At 41.4% G+C, this 15,135-nt stretch overlaps 1 long non-coding RNA gene across 2 annotated transcripts in view; it reads left to right on the top strand.

Moving 5' to 3' along the window:
* LOC311609258 overlaps positions 1–15,135 on the top strand; it is a 35,288-nt gene that overhangs the window by 7,380 nt on the left and 12,773 nt on the right. The window lies entirely within an intron of this gene.

The raw sequence follows: 15,135 nt of genomic DNA, 5'->3' as shown, positions 1-15,135 counted from the left end.
TTATAGACCAGAGCCAGCGTTATATTTAATATTTGAAGGTTGCCTTGCATGCTTCTACCCATCACTCCTCTCTGGTGATGGAGGAAGCAGTGTAATTATCCTCACAAGGCAAATGACAAGGAATTAGTAGTGAAAGATATGAAAGTAGGAACATTCCTGTTCCCAGAGTCCTTGATGGCCCCACCCACCACTCATGGTTCCCATCTCTGCTGAATAAGAAGCATGCTTAGGCGCTGTCTCAGTCACTGTTCTATTTCTGTGAAGAGACATCATGGCCAAGGCAACTTATGAAAGGAAGCCATTTAATTGCAGCTTGTTTACAGTTTCAGAGAACGGGTCCATGATCATTACAGCAGCCAGGCAGGGGCTGGAGTAGTAGCTGAGCGCTTATATCCTGAGTCACAGGTAGAAGACAGCACAGACACAGTCTAGGCCTTGCATAGGATTTTGAAATCTTAAAACCCACCCCCCCCCCCCGACCCCCAGTGACACACCTCCTCCAGCAAGGCCACACTGCCTCCAACAAAGGCAACACTTTCTAATCCTTCCTAAACATTCAAATACATGAGCCCATGGTGGGAATTGGGGGGGGGGGAGCATTATCATGCAAACCACCAAAGGTGTTTCCCCACATTCTTAACAAGATCAGCCTGAAGGGAAATACTAGAAATATAGTGATAAATGCCAAATTAAAAAAGTTAAATGTGAAACACATATCAGGCTTTTAAACATAATATTTTCAGAGAAACCCTAAAAACGTAATCATTTAGGACTAATAGGAATCCATGTGCTTCTTGTCCAGCGCTCACGTGGTCTCTTCCCACTCAACCGGTCTCACATCCTTCTGTGGTTCCGCATTCCTGCTCCTAGGCAAATCGATTTGCCTTTCTTCCTTTTCAGGGTCAATTTTCTCGTCTATACTTTTTTTTTTAAACTTCCTTTCCTCCCTTTCCTGTCTCCCTCTTAGGTATGAGATGCTCAGAATTTCATTCTTTAATAAACTCCTTTGCTGTATCTAGAAAGCTTATACAACTTGGTTCTGCCCAGGGCAGTGTCCTATGTATTGCAGAATAGTTAGGCTTTTGTTAGGCTTTTAGTAGACAGTGCACATTTAGGGGCCTTGCTGAAGGAAGGGTCTGCTAAGGGACTTAGAACAGCTGAAGAAAACAGTTAGTTATCAATCTGCAGAGATGTATTTGGATAGATGAATAGATCTGGAAAATAGAGAATTTTTTTTGTAGTTATCAGATTGATCATTAGAACTTTCCAGAATTAAGTTCTTTCCTTCTCGGTAATTATTGGCATTTGCCAATATGTTCCAGGGTTAGGTCTCCAGCTTGTGGAATTTCTTGCTGAAGCCCTGAAGGGGCGTTCATTTACTAGAACAACAGTGTGAGCTGATGTAATGTGTACCTGTTAAACTCAGTGCTGATGCTCAACAGTCTATGTCATTGTGAACTGGTGACTAATTCACAATATGGTCAGGCTGTGGACAACACCAGAATTGTTAACTATTGCCTGATGGGAAAAAGTGGTGTCAGGTACCAAAATTGTAACAGAACTTCATTGTTAACTGAGATTTTTTTGGGGGGAGTATATTGTATGTCTCTGTAATTTTGATCAGATGACTTCAGAACCTGGAAAATTTGATGTTGCTAAATAGTACAGTGAACTGCTGTCACTGACATTTTTACACACACACACATGCATACACACACATATGAGTCCCTACACACACACACACACACACACACACACACACACACACACACACACTTTGAATTTTTGGGAACTAGCTGTCAAATTTGTAGAAAGAATCTCAGTTCTCAATGTTGAGTTGACATTATACATAAATTAACAACTGTATTGATCTAGAAAGATTGTATTTCCCCATCTGTACAGGGCCAATGGACTACATAAACTATTTAACTTATTATCTATGTGGATTTGATTAGAGAAACTAATAAACTATTCTTTAAGCAATGAGGGAAAACAGCTGATGGGATGTACTCCAGTATAGCTTCCCTTCGGTCATTAAAGGAGGTCAGTTTTTTTTCTTGTGTTCTTCCTTTTGCAGGTTATTAGATCTCTGCCTGAGATAGCTAGTGTCCCTTTGGTATCAGATGGGTAGCCTTATCTTTTCTAGCTAATTTAGAGGAATATGTAGATGTTTAGAAATGGTACAGAGTTCTGAGGGAAAAATATTATATGCAGTTTGAAAGATGTATAATCTTCAAATAGCTCCACTCCTTGAATATGAGCTCCCAATTAGGGAGAAATAATTAAGCATCCTGACATTAAAGAAATAAAATATTTCACCTTACTCTCTGATCTTGGTCATGTCTCCTTTTCAAAGTCCCAAAATTAGACATAATGATGGATGGATAATAATTATCCATATAAATAATTTTTATTCACCATCTGCTTATGTTATCTGATGAGTTGATGGGAATATTTTAGAGTCCCTTTTTAAAGATTTCCCCCAGAACACAAAATCCTTCTAAACCCAGTTTCTGGGATGCCTTTGAACTTCCTGCATAGCTTTCTAAACTTTAAAAAAATTAATTTTATTCTTTGAGTATGAATATTTATGCATATATATGGTATATATATGGTATATACCATGTACATCAGAAGAAGGCAATGGATCCCCTGGAGATGGTTGTGAGCCACCATATGTGTGCTGGGAATTGAACCTCTGGAAGAATAGCCAGAGCTCTTAACTGCTGAGCCACTCTCCAGTGCCCTAAGCTTTTTAAAGTTGGCACCCAATGTGGGGCAAAGAACCCTCCAGTTACAGTGGAAAAAAAGGGTAACTGTTCCAAAGCCTCCATCTCTGAGGGAGGTGACTCTATTTTTCTACTTTGTTTCCAGTCTGCAACTTTGATAGGCATGCTTTCTAGAGTATAAGATGACCCTCAACTTTTCTAGTTAAAATATAGAGTTTGGAATATATTTGCCGTATAAGACTATCCCTTTTCCAATGCACACCCTGTGCAGCAGACTCAGGCATGTGTCTGTTGGAAGGATGGGCACAGCCAGACAGGTGCTTTATTAAATGCTGGAAGACAGCTAGTGCCAGCCTGCACTGCCCCTTTAAGGTGTGCTCTACACTCAACCCAAACACATTCAGCCCTCTGAATTGAATAGGCTGGTTTGATGGAGATTCAATCCACACTCCTTGAAGTACAGGAAGGTGTGTGCAGTTTGCACCTCCCTGCTTCATACTCCCTGCACAGAGTGGGGAATCGGCCAAGGCACCCCTTCACTATATGCCCCGGACATATGAAACAAGGGGAAGCAAGCTGCAGGTAAGTATCCGGCGTATAAGATGACCCCCGACTTTGGCATGGATTTGGGGGAGGGTGTTAGAAAGTAATCTTATATGCCATAAAATACGATAGATATAGCTGTGGAGCAGCTAAAGCCTCACATTGAGTACTCCCTGGTATTAGCCTAAGGTTCCCTTACCCTCTTTCTGGACCTGACAGCCCAACCTAGGTGTAGGCAATGACCTTTTAGCCTCTCAGAAAATAAATAAATAAATAAATAAATAAATAAATAAATAAATAAGTCCTGGAGACTCAGTGGCTATATAAAATTTTTTAGCACAGCTGCCAGATTCTTAAATCTGCAGGCAGAACTGTGTTGGTGGGGCATGCAAACTGGCCCCCTCCCTGGCAAAACTGCCTGGAGACTGTTGACTGTCACCAGCAACACTTAATCCCCCCCTTTTTTAGGGCTTCTGCACCCCTGTAATGATTGTTCCCCAGGTCTATCTCTACAAGCCTGAGGAACTTGCCTTTCAGGCAGGAGGAAGCTGGAAAAGGAGATAAGTCTTCATCCCCCTCATTATCAGATTGGGTTTTGCTGTCCTGTTGGGGTGGCCGCTGGAGCCACTGGAGCAGCCCTTGTCCAAACCCATTATCTGTCCAGTGACTTCCAGGACAACCTTGACAAGGCGATGGCTCCCACTACAGACAATCTCAAAGTCCCTTCAACACCAGATTACCTCCCTGGTGGGAGTTGCCCTCTAGAGCTGGAGACCCCTGAACCTCCTGACTGCTGAGTAGGGAGGGACTTGCATGTTGGTGGAGGAGGAATGTTGTCTTTATCATAATGAGTCTGGGCTGGTAGGACAAGATGTACAAGTGTTCAAACATCTCCGGTGAGACCTCCAGGCACACTGTGCCCCCGACACCCCTACCCTATGGTACTCAAACCCTTTTGTAGCTTGGTTACTTCCCCTTCTGGCCCTGTGGGTCTGCTTCTCCTTGTACCCTGCCTTACCCAATATTTAAAACTCTAAATGAAGAACATGGCTGAAGTCACTGGCAGTCAGGTTCTGGTTCAATATCAAACAGTCCCCAGCTTAGAAGCTGAGGGATATGACGAGACCTTTGTAAAATGAAACAGGGAGAGATGTGAGACTCAGCAGATAAGGCTGAAGTCTGACTTCTCTTGGTACCACTTTGTGCCCGGTCTATAAGAAAAGACTCCTTTTCTTAGTGGGGTTCTCACTCCTTTTATAAGGGGTGTCACATAGCTCTAAAACAAAACTACAGGCCAGACCCTTTCCTGATAAGGAACTTTAACGAACACAGGGAATTCCTAGAGGTGCCCTACAACTTCTGAGGTCCTAGCTTCCAGAAAACAGCCCTCAACTGTATCTAGAAGCCATGCCTTCACACATAGGATATTAAATACTGTTTCCTCCTTCTTCTGATAGGGTCCCATGTGACTGACTGTAAACGAGGCACTGTATGTAGATTAAGTATCATGGCACCCTTAGATCTAGCAAATGAGACGCATTCACCCTCAAAACCCCTCCCCACTTCCCAGAGCTTATAAATTCCTGATTCCTAAGTAAAGTTTGGCTTGCTTTCTCACTCCACCATGACTGTCTCAGGCTCATCATTCTGGGACTCGCTGATCTTCCAGGACTTTCTGCCATTTGCTGGCAAGCAGAACTATCTGCTCCATTGTGGCAAGAGCCGGGTGCTGACTTCTGGGGACGCACCTGCTGGACCTGCATCTCACTGGATCTGCCATCAAACATCCTCCACAGTAGCTTAACCAGAGAGCCTGACACTGGGGTATCATCGCAGGCCTTTGGAATGCCTGTGTTTCCATTGCCCTCTGATACCAACAATTTCGTTGCCTTTTGGCTCGTGTCAGGTGCTTGTCTGCTTCCTGTGCCGTGACCTCAGCATGAAGGGCTGTAACACTTATTGGTGGTGTGGGACTCATAAGTCTTCACTTACTAATGAGACCTGTAGTCTCATTCTAAGAGGAACTAACTGTAACACTTGGTGGAAATTCATTCCACCTCCCCCAGAGAGGCCGGTAACCTGGCCTAATGCCCAGGCCGTGAACCTTACCTTAAAGTGCTCTAGCTGCCCCTGAGTGAGAAACAGGACCTCTGATCTCAAGGTCCATCAGCTCTTGTCCAGAAGCAAGCAGCACCTGGACAGACCTGCTGTACATGGGCCCCAGGACACCCATTGGACACTGAATGACATAAAGTGAATCGTTTATGTGCGTAAAGTTAAACAGCTACTTATAATGTGTACACAAACATATAAAAGGGATTTCTAATAAGTGGCTTACAGGCTGTGGTCCAGGTAGTCCAACAATAGCTGCCTAGGAACGAAGGTTCAAGAGTCCAGTGGTTGTTTAGCTCACGAGGCTGGATGTCTCAGCTAGTCTTCAGTATGTGCTGGAATCTTGAAAAAGTGGGTTCTAGTAAAAGAGTGGACTTGCTAGTGAGAGGAGAGCAAGCAGGCAAAGAGTATACGCTTTCTTCTTCCATGTTCTTAAATAGACTTCGAACAGAAGGTGTGGCCCAGGTTAGTGGTGGGTTTTCCCAGCTCAGAAGATCTGTAGTAAAGATGTGCCTTCCATCCTCAAGATCTGGATAAAAGGCTTGTCTTTCTAATGTAAAGATCCAGATTAGAAGTAGATTTTTCCACTTCAAACTAACCAAAATTCCTTACAGATGTGCCCCTCCACCCACAGGCTTTAGTTAATTTCAGACAAGTTAACAACCAAGAGTAGCTATCACATAATGCATTTCATTTTTAACTCATTGTATACATTTTTCTACTAAAATACCATATATACTATAAAAGTCTCCATAGTAAACTGGTTCTCAATCTGTGGCTCATGACCCCCTCAGCCTATCAGATAATCTTCATATCAGATATTTATATTATGAATCATAACAGTGGCAAGATTAAAGTTATGAAATAGCAATAAAATAATTCTATGGTTGGGGGTTACCATAACACGAGGAACTGTATTAAGAGTGACGACATTAAGATGAAGGAGAACCACTCATTTGAAATTCACACAGTTTGAACTTCATTTCTTTTTACTTTTACCTTGTGACAAATCTTTTGTGTGTGGTGTTTGTGTGTGTGTGTGTGTGTGTGTGTGTGTGTGTGTGTGTGTATTTAGGGCCTTGGGCACCCATCCTCTCTTTTTTTTTTATCTGTCTGAGACAGTGTCTTTCACTATTTTTCTGTTGCATATGCCTGGTTAGCCTGGTCCATGAGTTTCTGCGTCTCTATTACTTGTCTTTTAATGAGAATTCTGGTAACACAGAGACCTCGCCATGCTCAGTTTACATGGGTTATGGAGATTCAAACTCAGGTCTTCCCACAACACTGAGTTATCTCTCTAACCCTGGTTTGTTTTTTAAACACTTAGTTGTGATTTACATGTCGATATATTAATGGATTTATAAAACTACTAATAGATTTATAAGTTTTTTTTAGGCTCAAGAATTAAAAAAAACCGATCCACCTCTATTCTCTGTCATGCTGTTTAGACTTCTCCTTTCAACCAGACCTCTGTGCCACTTTTTATCATCATTTCACTTGCCTTTAGAACCGGGTTGTTTATTCACCAGAGAGATATTATTTTTAAGGATATGTGCAATCTATAGCAGTAAAATGCAATGTGAGAGGGGGTCTTGTCCACTTTTGTTCTACCTACGTGTTCAGCAACAAGCTGTGTAAGTGTCCTTGGACGCTGCATTTCATCTGTAAGAGAAAGGGTTGATCAACACGATTTCTGTGATCCCTCTAACCTTGCCATTTAGATGGTATAATTATATTTGGCAAGTCTCCTAAAAGAATGTTCTCCAAGTCTGAGAAAGCTATCCTCCTTTCACCTCAGAAAGTACAGATATGGAGAGACTTTTAATAGAAACCTTCACCAAGGAAGAGTGTGCTCAGTACTGTAGGGACATCTTTCTATAGCATAGCTCTTTGTCATGATGCTCGGGAATCCCAATGTGGGATGCCACACACATGACATCATTGTTGCTGGGGCTGGTTACACATTAGGATTGAAAAAAAAAACTGTTAGCAACAGCATTATTCACAAAGGGGACATCAGCTAGCAGCTGAGTCCAGCAATTTTTAGCCTAACTAGCCAATATTTGGTCTTCTCAACCTTACTGGTTGTATTTTGCACAAAGTAAAGATAAAATAAATAAAAAGCATGTGGCTTTCTAAATCTTGTGTGCAAGTCATAATATTTACAGAAAGAGATGCATAAGATTATAAATTAAGCTTTACATTTATGTATGTATTTATTTATTTGTGAATTTATTATTAATTTATTTGTGTTGGGTGATATATCTAGAGATCAGAGGACAACTTCAGAAACTGAGTAACTGAGCCTTCCAATATGCCAGCTCTGGGGTCAAATCAGGTCCTTAGGCTAGTAGCACGTACCTTTACACAGTAAGCCATCGTACCAGCCAAAGAATGTAAATCAAAATGTCATTTCTTTTTAAACATACCATAAGCTATTTGTATTTGTATTATTTTCTTTATCCAAGCCGAGGGATTTAAAACCTAATTCATAGCAGAGATTTTGAGCAAGGAAGCCCTTTGTGGGAGTTATATGTAATCTGTACTTTGTTGGCTTTTCCAAGGGAAAATTTACACAACAGGAAAAACTGTCGCTCTTGAAATACAATATTAGTAAAACGCAATCAAACATGAAAACCAAACAAGAGCAAACAACACAAAGCTGACCTTACACATAAACCGTGATTTTAATACAACCTAACCACACCTCCGCAGCCATCCACGTTCAGTCTACACCAAGGCAAGACTTGTGAGTAGTTACACAAGAAAGAGCATAAAAGGAGTTCATCCTGGATTTCTAAGTTGCAAGCACACACTAATCCAGGGAAGACTTACATAAACTTTTATTCTCATGCCTATTGTTGGTATTCGTTTCTTCTAGGTCATACAATTAGTCTCTGTCAGCAATTACCTTTCATTGCTTCTTTAGCCAAAATGCAATGTTGGGAGGGTCCTTGTCTAACCTGTTTTATTAACTGCATCTCAGTGCCACTCAGGGAGTCATTTCCTTAGCCTTCACTACTTCATTCTTTACTCATAAGCTATTATATTCAGGGAAACGCTATATATCTACACTGGTATAACGAAAGGATAGTAATTGCATGGGAAATGAAAAACTAAGAATTTCCTATTTTGGCCACTGGGCAAGTGCAATAGAGCATGGTTCTGTATAGTGACTCCTTTCCACAGGAGCGCTGTTATAATAGTGAGGACACATATATGACATTTTGGATTTGTTATATAGGCAAGGCCTGTGTGTGGTCAACACTGGCATCTGCTATAAATGTAGATGTAGACCCTGTGGATAAGCAGAAGAAGAGACTTTCCCTGAAAAACAGATGTGTGTATTTATGAAAATTATTATCAGCATTGCTCTAAGTAGACAGTACTATGGTTAGTTAAAGGAATATAGAGTGAGTGCAGTGTGTTTCAATTTCAAGGCATAGTTTTATATTAAATGGTGTGAAGTGTCCTGATTACACAGTTAGTGCCTAAGCTGATTTAGAAGCATTAACCATTTGAATTTGAGACCTTCCTATTGTTTTAGCTGTTTTGTTTGTTAGGTGTGCTCAAATTGGAAAATAGGCGACTTAGGAAGGCAGCTGGAGTTTGATGTAGATTTTACTTCAATCTAACAAATAAAAATAAATAAATTATGAAATTTCACTGTGAGGATTATACTACCCCTTAAAAACATCTTTGCGTATATGAGTGTGGACCCATGTGCACGTGGTCCTCGCCTTCCACTTTATATAAAACAGGTGCTCTCGCATTTGCTGCTGAGAGACCAAGCCAAGCAACTCTATGAGCTTTCAGGGATCTTTCTTTCTTTGCCTCTTTTCTAGCCATGGAGCACTGGAACCACAAGTGTGCTACAGCCTCCAGCTTTGTGTGGTTTCAAGGGATCCAAATTCACACCCTCACACTTGCTCGGTGACCGCTTTTCTCCCCAGCTACCTCTCTATCCCCTATCGTATACTTTTGAAAATGCCAATTCAATGCCCTCAGTGCGCGTTCAAAGCTACAGAAGCAGAGAGGATAAAGGCACTCACAGCCTTGCTCCTTGTAGAGTCAGTCCTGGGCCCCTTGCTGAGAGTGGATTCATTGAAAGTGCTGGCATGTTTCTGAAGAGTGTATAATTTTCCTTAAAATATTCTCTTTTTCCTATTTTTAAATTCCAAGAATAATTGTTTATAAAGTAACATAACAAATGCTTAGTTGTGTATAGCAACATAATAAAAACAGTGCCCCTTCACTTGAAGAAGTGAATGTTTTCCTCTTCTATTCGCGTAGCCCTTTGTCATCCTCCTTTAAATACACAGGGTAGATATATACACATGCATGTCTGTTTTAGACCTTTACACAAGCACATCTAATAAACTATTTTAGAAGGGTATGATGTAACCTTTCTTTACAGAATAAAGACATACTTCATTGAAAAAATTTTCCGTTTAGTCCACTGTTAGTCCCCCCTTTCTTTTTTGTTAATTTTCTATGCCTTTTATATAAGAAACTTTATTTTTAAATTAACTACTTTAGTAAGCTATAGTTCAATATAAAGAGTAACTTTAAATTGGCTTCTATTTTCATAGACTTTCATGCCCTAAACATTTGACATAAAGGAAAGCACACAAAAATTATATAATCTCATGTCTGTGGCTTTTTGCTTAGCCTAACACCAGAGTTCCTCCATTTTACAACAAGTTTCAATACTTTGTTGATTTTTATGGGTGAATAAGATTGCATCATATGAATGCGCAGAGTTCTTCCATTCATTAGTTAATGGGCATTTTGGTTGTTTCCACTTTTGAACTGTTATAAAAAATGCTTCTATGACATTTGTATAGAAATTTTGTTTTCTATTCTCTTGGATCTCTACTTAGAAGTATGTTTGCTGGGCTCTGTGGTAGATTCATATTTAAAATTTTGAGGGAAGACTGAACTATTTTCCTCAGTGGCTGCACTATTTTACATTCTGACCAGCAATGTGGAAGAAGGGCACTAGTTTCTTCTTTTTCTCACAAACACTCATTATTTTCTGTTCTTCTTATTTTAGCCATTCTACTGGGTATAGCACGGTATGCCATTTTAGTTTTGATTTGCATTATATTTGTGTTTATCGGCATTTGCCTATTTCCTTTGGAGAACTGCCTGTTAAAGTCCTTTGTTAATGTTTTACTTGGCCTATTTTATTGAGTAATGAGTCCTTCATGTACTCTGGATATAAATCTCTTATCAGATATTATTTGTAAATCTTTCTGTTTTCTTTCTTTTTATTTTCTTTATGCTGTCTGTAAGGCTCAAAAAATTGAAAACTTTATGAAAGTCCATTCATACTTTTTTCACTGTGATTTTGATGTTATAGCAAATAAGTAGTCATTGCTTAAAGTCATGATATCTTCAAAGACTTTATAGATTTATTATTTATATTTATATTGGCTATCTGTTTTCATTTAAATTTTGTATATGCTATAAGAGTTTCCAGCTCTATTCTTGTGGTTGTACTATTATTCTGTTATAAAAAATTGTTTATATATCACACCAGAGCCATTTGTTGAAAAGATGTTTTTCCTTATTGACTTGTCTTAGAAACCATTTGAAAGCTAATTATACATAAATATTTATGAATTGTAATTATAGCCTATTGACTTATAGATTGTTTTTATGTCATCACACTGTTCTGATTACTATAACTTCATAAATTTGACTTTGGAAAGTGTGAATTTTTTTGTTGGAATACTTTGATTTTTCCACCAATAATATTTTGATTGTTCTTATATTTTTATATGAATTTTAAAGTCTAGTTGCTAAATTTATGAAAAAAACAGCTGAAAAATTTACCAGAGCTGTATTGGTTCTATAGATCACCTAAATGTATTACTAACCTGTTAATTTTTGTGATCTTTGGACATGGTGTGTCTTTCTATTAATTTGTATTTAATTATTTCAACAGTGTTTTCTAATGGCTAGTCAACAGTATTTTCCACTCTAATACATTATCTTAGTCTTTTATCCTAAATTTATTTTGAGGTATTCTATTTTGTGAATGTTATTTTGGGTAGAATTATTTTCTTAATTTAATATTCCAGTTGCTAATTGTTTATAGAGATAGATAATGCAGGTCTTCAAGTATGTTTTATTGTGTGGTATTTGCAGATGTTGAGGATAAGCAAGGTAGGAAAGGTTATAGTTTATTAGTGACAATCCTGGGTAGGTGGTCCTAGGTTGTATTTTAAAAAAAAGCAAGCTGAGTAAGTCATAAAGAACAAGTAAGTAAGCAGCATTCCTCTACGACAATTTATTTCTGCCTCTGGGTTTCTGCCTTGACTTCCCTTTGTGATGGACTGAATCCGTCAGGTAAAATAAGCCTTTGCCCTCTCAGTTTGCTTTGGGTCATGGTATTAATCACAACAATAAAAAGAAAACTAGGGCTAACTCTAAATAAACAACACTATTTGTCGGGCTCACAGACTGTGCCTCCCCGGGAACTGGCATGGAACTGCTGAGCATATTCAAGCTGTGGAAGTCTCAAACTTGAGATTTCACGTCTCATCCTGAGAGCTGAAGGTGTGGGACAAAGTTCTCTCCTTGTTTCCGAGCTTGCCTCAGGAGCACGTGACACAACCCCTATGAGGTTACTGGTGGTCAGGCTCATGAGCTTGCCTCCTGTTATCTTTCCCTATGTAAACAGAGCTTTGCCAGCATCCTAGTCCCAGCCAATGACATGCATTCCTCCTCAAAGCCCCGCCCACTGCCCAAGGTTTATAAGTCACCATTTCGCAGGCAATAAAGCACACACAGCAGCACACCTTCTTACATCTACTTCATCAAAGATTGTTTGAGACTGCCTGTTTATCCTGAGCTGTAATACTGGGGAAAAGAAGGACTCCCCTTCGTTGGGAAGAATTCATTGCTGTCCTCCCCCAACCCCCGCGCCCACCCCCACCCTCTCCACAAACACACTCAACTGCCAACGAGGCAGTCATTGCAGGCCAGACCAGGCGCTTGCTGCAGAGAGGCCCGCAGTCACCACTGGAGTTCGCCCCGCCACCCCAAGCTTCTGCTGTTCACCTGCAAATTAGCACTGATTACATGGATCATACAGTTCGCTCCTCTCTGTCTACTCGGCCACACAGTCCACCTGAGGGAGTGAGCTGCCGAGCTGTTGGCTGTTGCTGAGGCAGCCATTTCCGTTCTCCCTAGTCAGGGAGTCAGGCTGGCCTCTGTTGCCGCCTGAGTCTGACTCAGTCTCGGAGCCCTGAGCTCCCACCACCGCTTGGCTCAGCTCCTGACGAAGCTGCATTCCAGCTATAACTTGATCAAGGCGAGCTACATTCACCTGCACCGTCTGCCGCTAAAACAGCAGTAACACTTATTGCGGAGAAATCTCTTTCACCCGCACCTCAAGCTGGACCGAAGGTCCTGTGGCATGGACCTCATTTCTGCACTCCACTCTTCCTTGTCAGAGGATGGTGATGTTCCTGAGGGAGAAGGAACTCGGGACACTGTGCTTCATCCTTTTCTGACTGAAGGAGGTGCTTGGACCTTTTGCTGCGCTCTTCCGGTCCCGACATGGAACCACAGTGATGCGAAATGATACACCCAGGAGAAACTTCTGTTTGAATTTGGATCTTTTCCTTTTCTAGTGATATCACAAGGACAAACAGCTGATAATGAGCAGAATGTTGTATCGCCAGTGGTTTTTTGTTTTTTGTTTTTTTGGATAGTTTTTTCTATTTTCACATTGTGTTATGTTTACCTCTTGTCTGAATTCTGTCATAACTTTAAGTGTAATATTCTTCTTGGTGATTTTGCTGAACCTGAGGCTAGTGTATGGTTGGAGCACAAAAGTAGGCCAAGATAAAGGATGGTGTTATTAGATTAGGTATATTAAAAATTAAAAAAAATGTGCGAAGGGTTTATGAGATGTAACTCTACTGGAAATTGAGAAATATCTATAGAAATACCAATTTCTGACTACTGATCTTGTATCTTGCAAACTTACTGACCCCCTCTTAGTAGTTACAGTGGATTCTGGTTGCTGTCTTTGGGTTTTCTAGTTACAAGATTATGTCATTTACAAAAAAAGGATATCTTAACACAGCCGAGGAACAAGAAGAAGAAGACAACCTTAAGTCCGGTCTCATGAAGATGATAGAGGCCTTTAAAGAAGAAATGAGTAAATACCTTAAAGAAATACATCTGCTGCGAGAGAGTGGGGCAGGGGGCAGGGGGCAGGGGGGCAGGGGCAAAGGGGGCAAGGGGGCAGGGGGTGGGAGGGGGCGGGGGCCAGGGAGCAGGGGGCAGGGGGCAGGAGCGGGAGGGGGGGTGGCAGGGGGCAGGGGGTCAGGGGGTGGGGGGACAAGGGGGCAGGGAGTGGGAGGGGCGGGGGGCAGGGAGCAGGGGGGCAGGGGGCAGGGGGCGGGGGGTGGGGCAGGGGGCAGGGGCCAGTTGGACAGAGGGTTTGCAGAAAGAAGAGGAACCATGGCCCGGGGCATCTCTGAGATAGGCTAGAGACCTTCAACAAGGTAGGCTTCTGGGAGGATATGGTAGTGACTCTAGTTGAGACCCTTATTAGCCGCGGACATGGAGATTGAGCAGTCTACCCTCTAACTAGACAGGACTCCTAAAAGAGGGAAGGAAACACCAACCCACGCCTCCCCCCCCAAAAAAACCTCTGATGCAAAATGCACCCTGCCTACAACATGTCCAGGGACAAAGAGCAGAGATCGAAGGAATGTCCAAATAATGTCTGGCCACACCAATGCAAGAGACCCAAGCTCTCACACTATTAATGACACTCTGCTACACTTGCAGACGGGAGCCTAGCATAGCTGTCCTCGGAGAGGCCCCGCCCAGCAATGGACCAAAAATAGATGCTGAGACTCACAGCCAAGCACTGGGCAGATGTGAGAGAGCCTTGTAGAAGAGTAGGAAGGACAGAAAGACCTAGAGAGAGCAGAAGCTCCACAAGAAGACCAACAGAGCCAAGTATCGTGGGCCCAGGGGGGCTTGTGGATACTGAAACATCAACCATGGGAACTATGCCCCTACACATATGTACCAAATGGGCCGCTTGGTCTACATGTGGGTCCTCTAGTAAGGGGAGCGGGGATTGTCTCTGACAAGGTGGGGCTGCCTTGCCAGGCCACCATGGTAGAGGATGCGCTCAGTGCTGATGTGACTTGATGTGCTGGGATGAGTAGGTGTGGGGTGGAGGCTCCTCTTTTCTGAGGGGTGGGGGAGGGAGAGTGAGACTGGGAGGAGAGAAGGGAGGCAGGTTATGATTGGGATGTAAAGCGAATAAATAAACAATTTAAAAATTAGAGATATTTGTACTTCTCTCTTCTGAAAACTAATACATTAACTCACCTCCCTACCTGGCTTGATTTGGATAGAACTTACAGTACAATATGGAAAAGAAGTGGCAAAAGCAAATGTCTTTGTCTTATTCTAGATCTTAGGGATGAGGAATATAATCTTTATATGAGTTACAAGGCTAGGATTATCAACGATAGGATTATCAAGTATGCCCTCTTATCAGGATCAGAGTCTTTTCCATTGCTACTTGTTACTTTTTCTGTGAAAGATAGTAAACTTTTGTAAGATGCATTTTAGTGTTCATGGAGACGATCATGTGGCTTTAATATTTTAATGAAACTACAGTATAACACATGGTTTGATTTATATGTGTGTTGTATATACATGGATGCTCATGTGTGTCTGAAAGTGTCTTTGCTGGTACATCATG

This window comes from Acomys minous (assembly GCF_964271855.1).
Source record: "Acomys minous genome assembly, chromosome: 11".
NCBI lineage: Eukaryota > Metazoa > Chordata > Mammalia > Rodentia > Muridae > Acomys > Acomys minous.
This window is presented reverse-complemented; position numbering and strand designations above follow the sequence as displayed.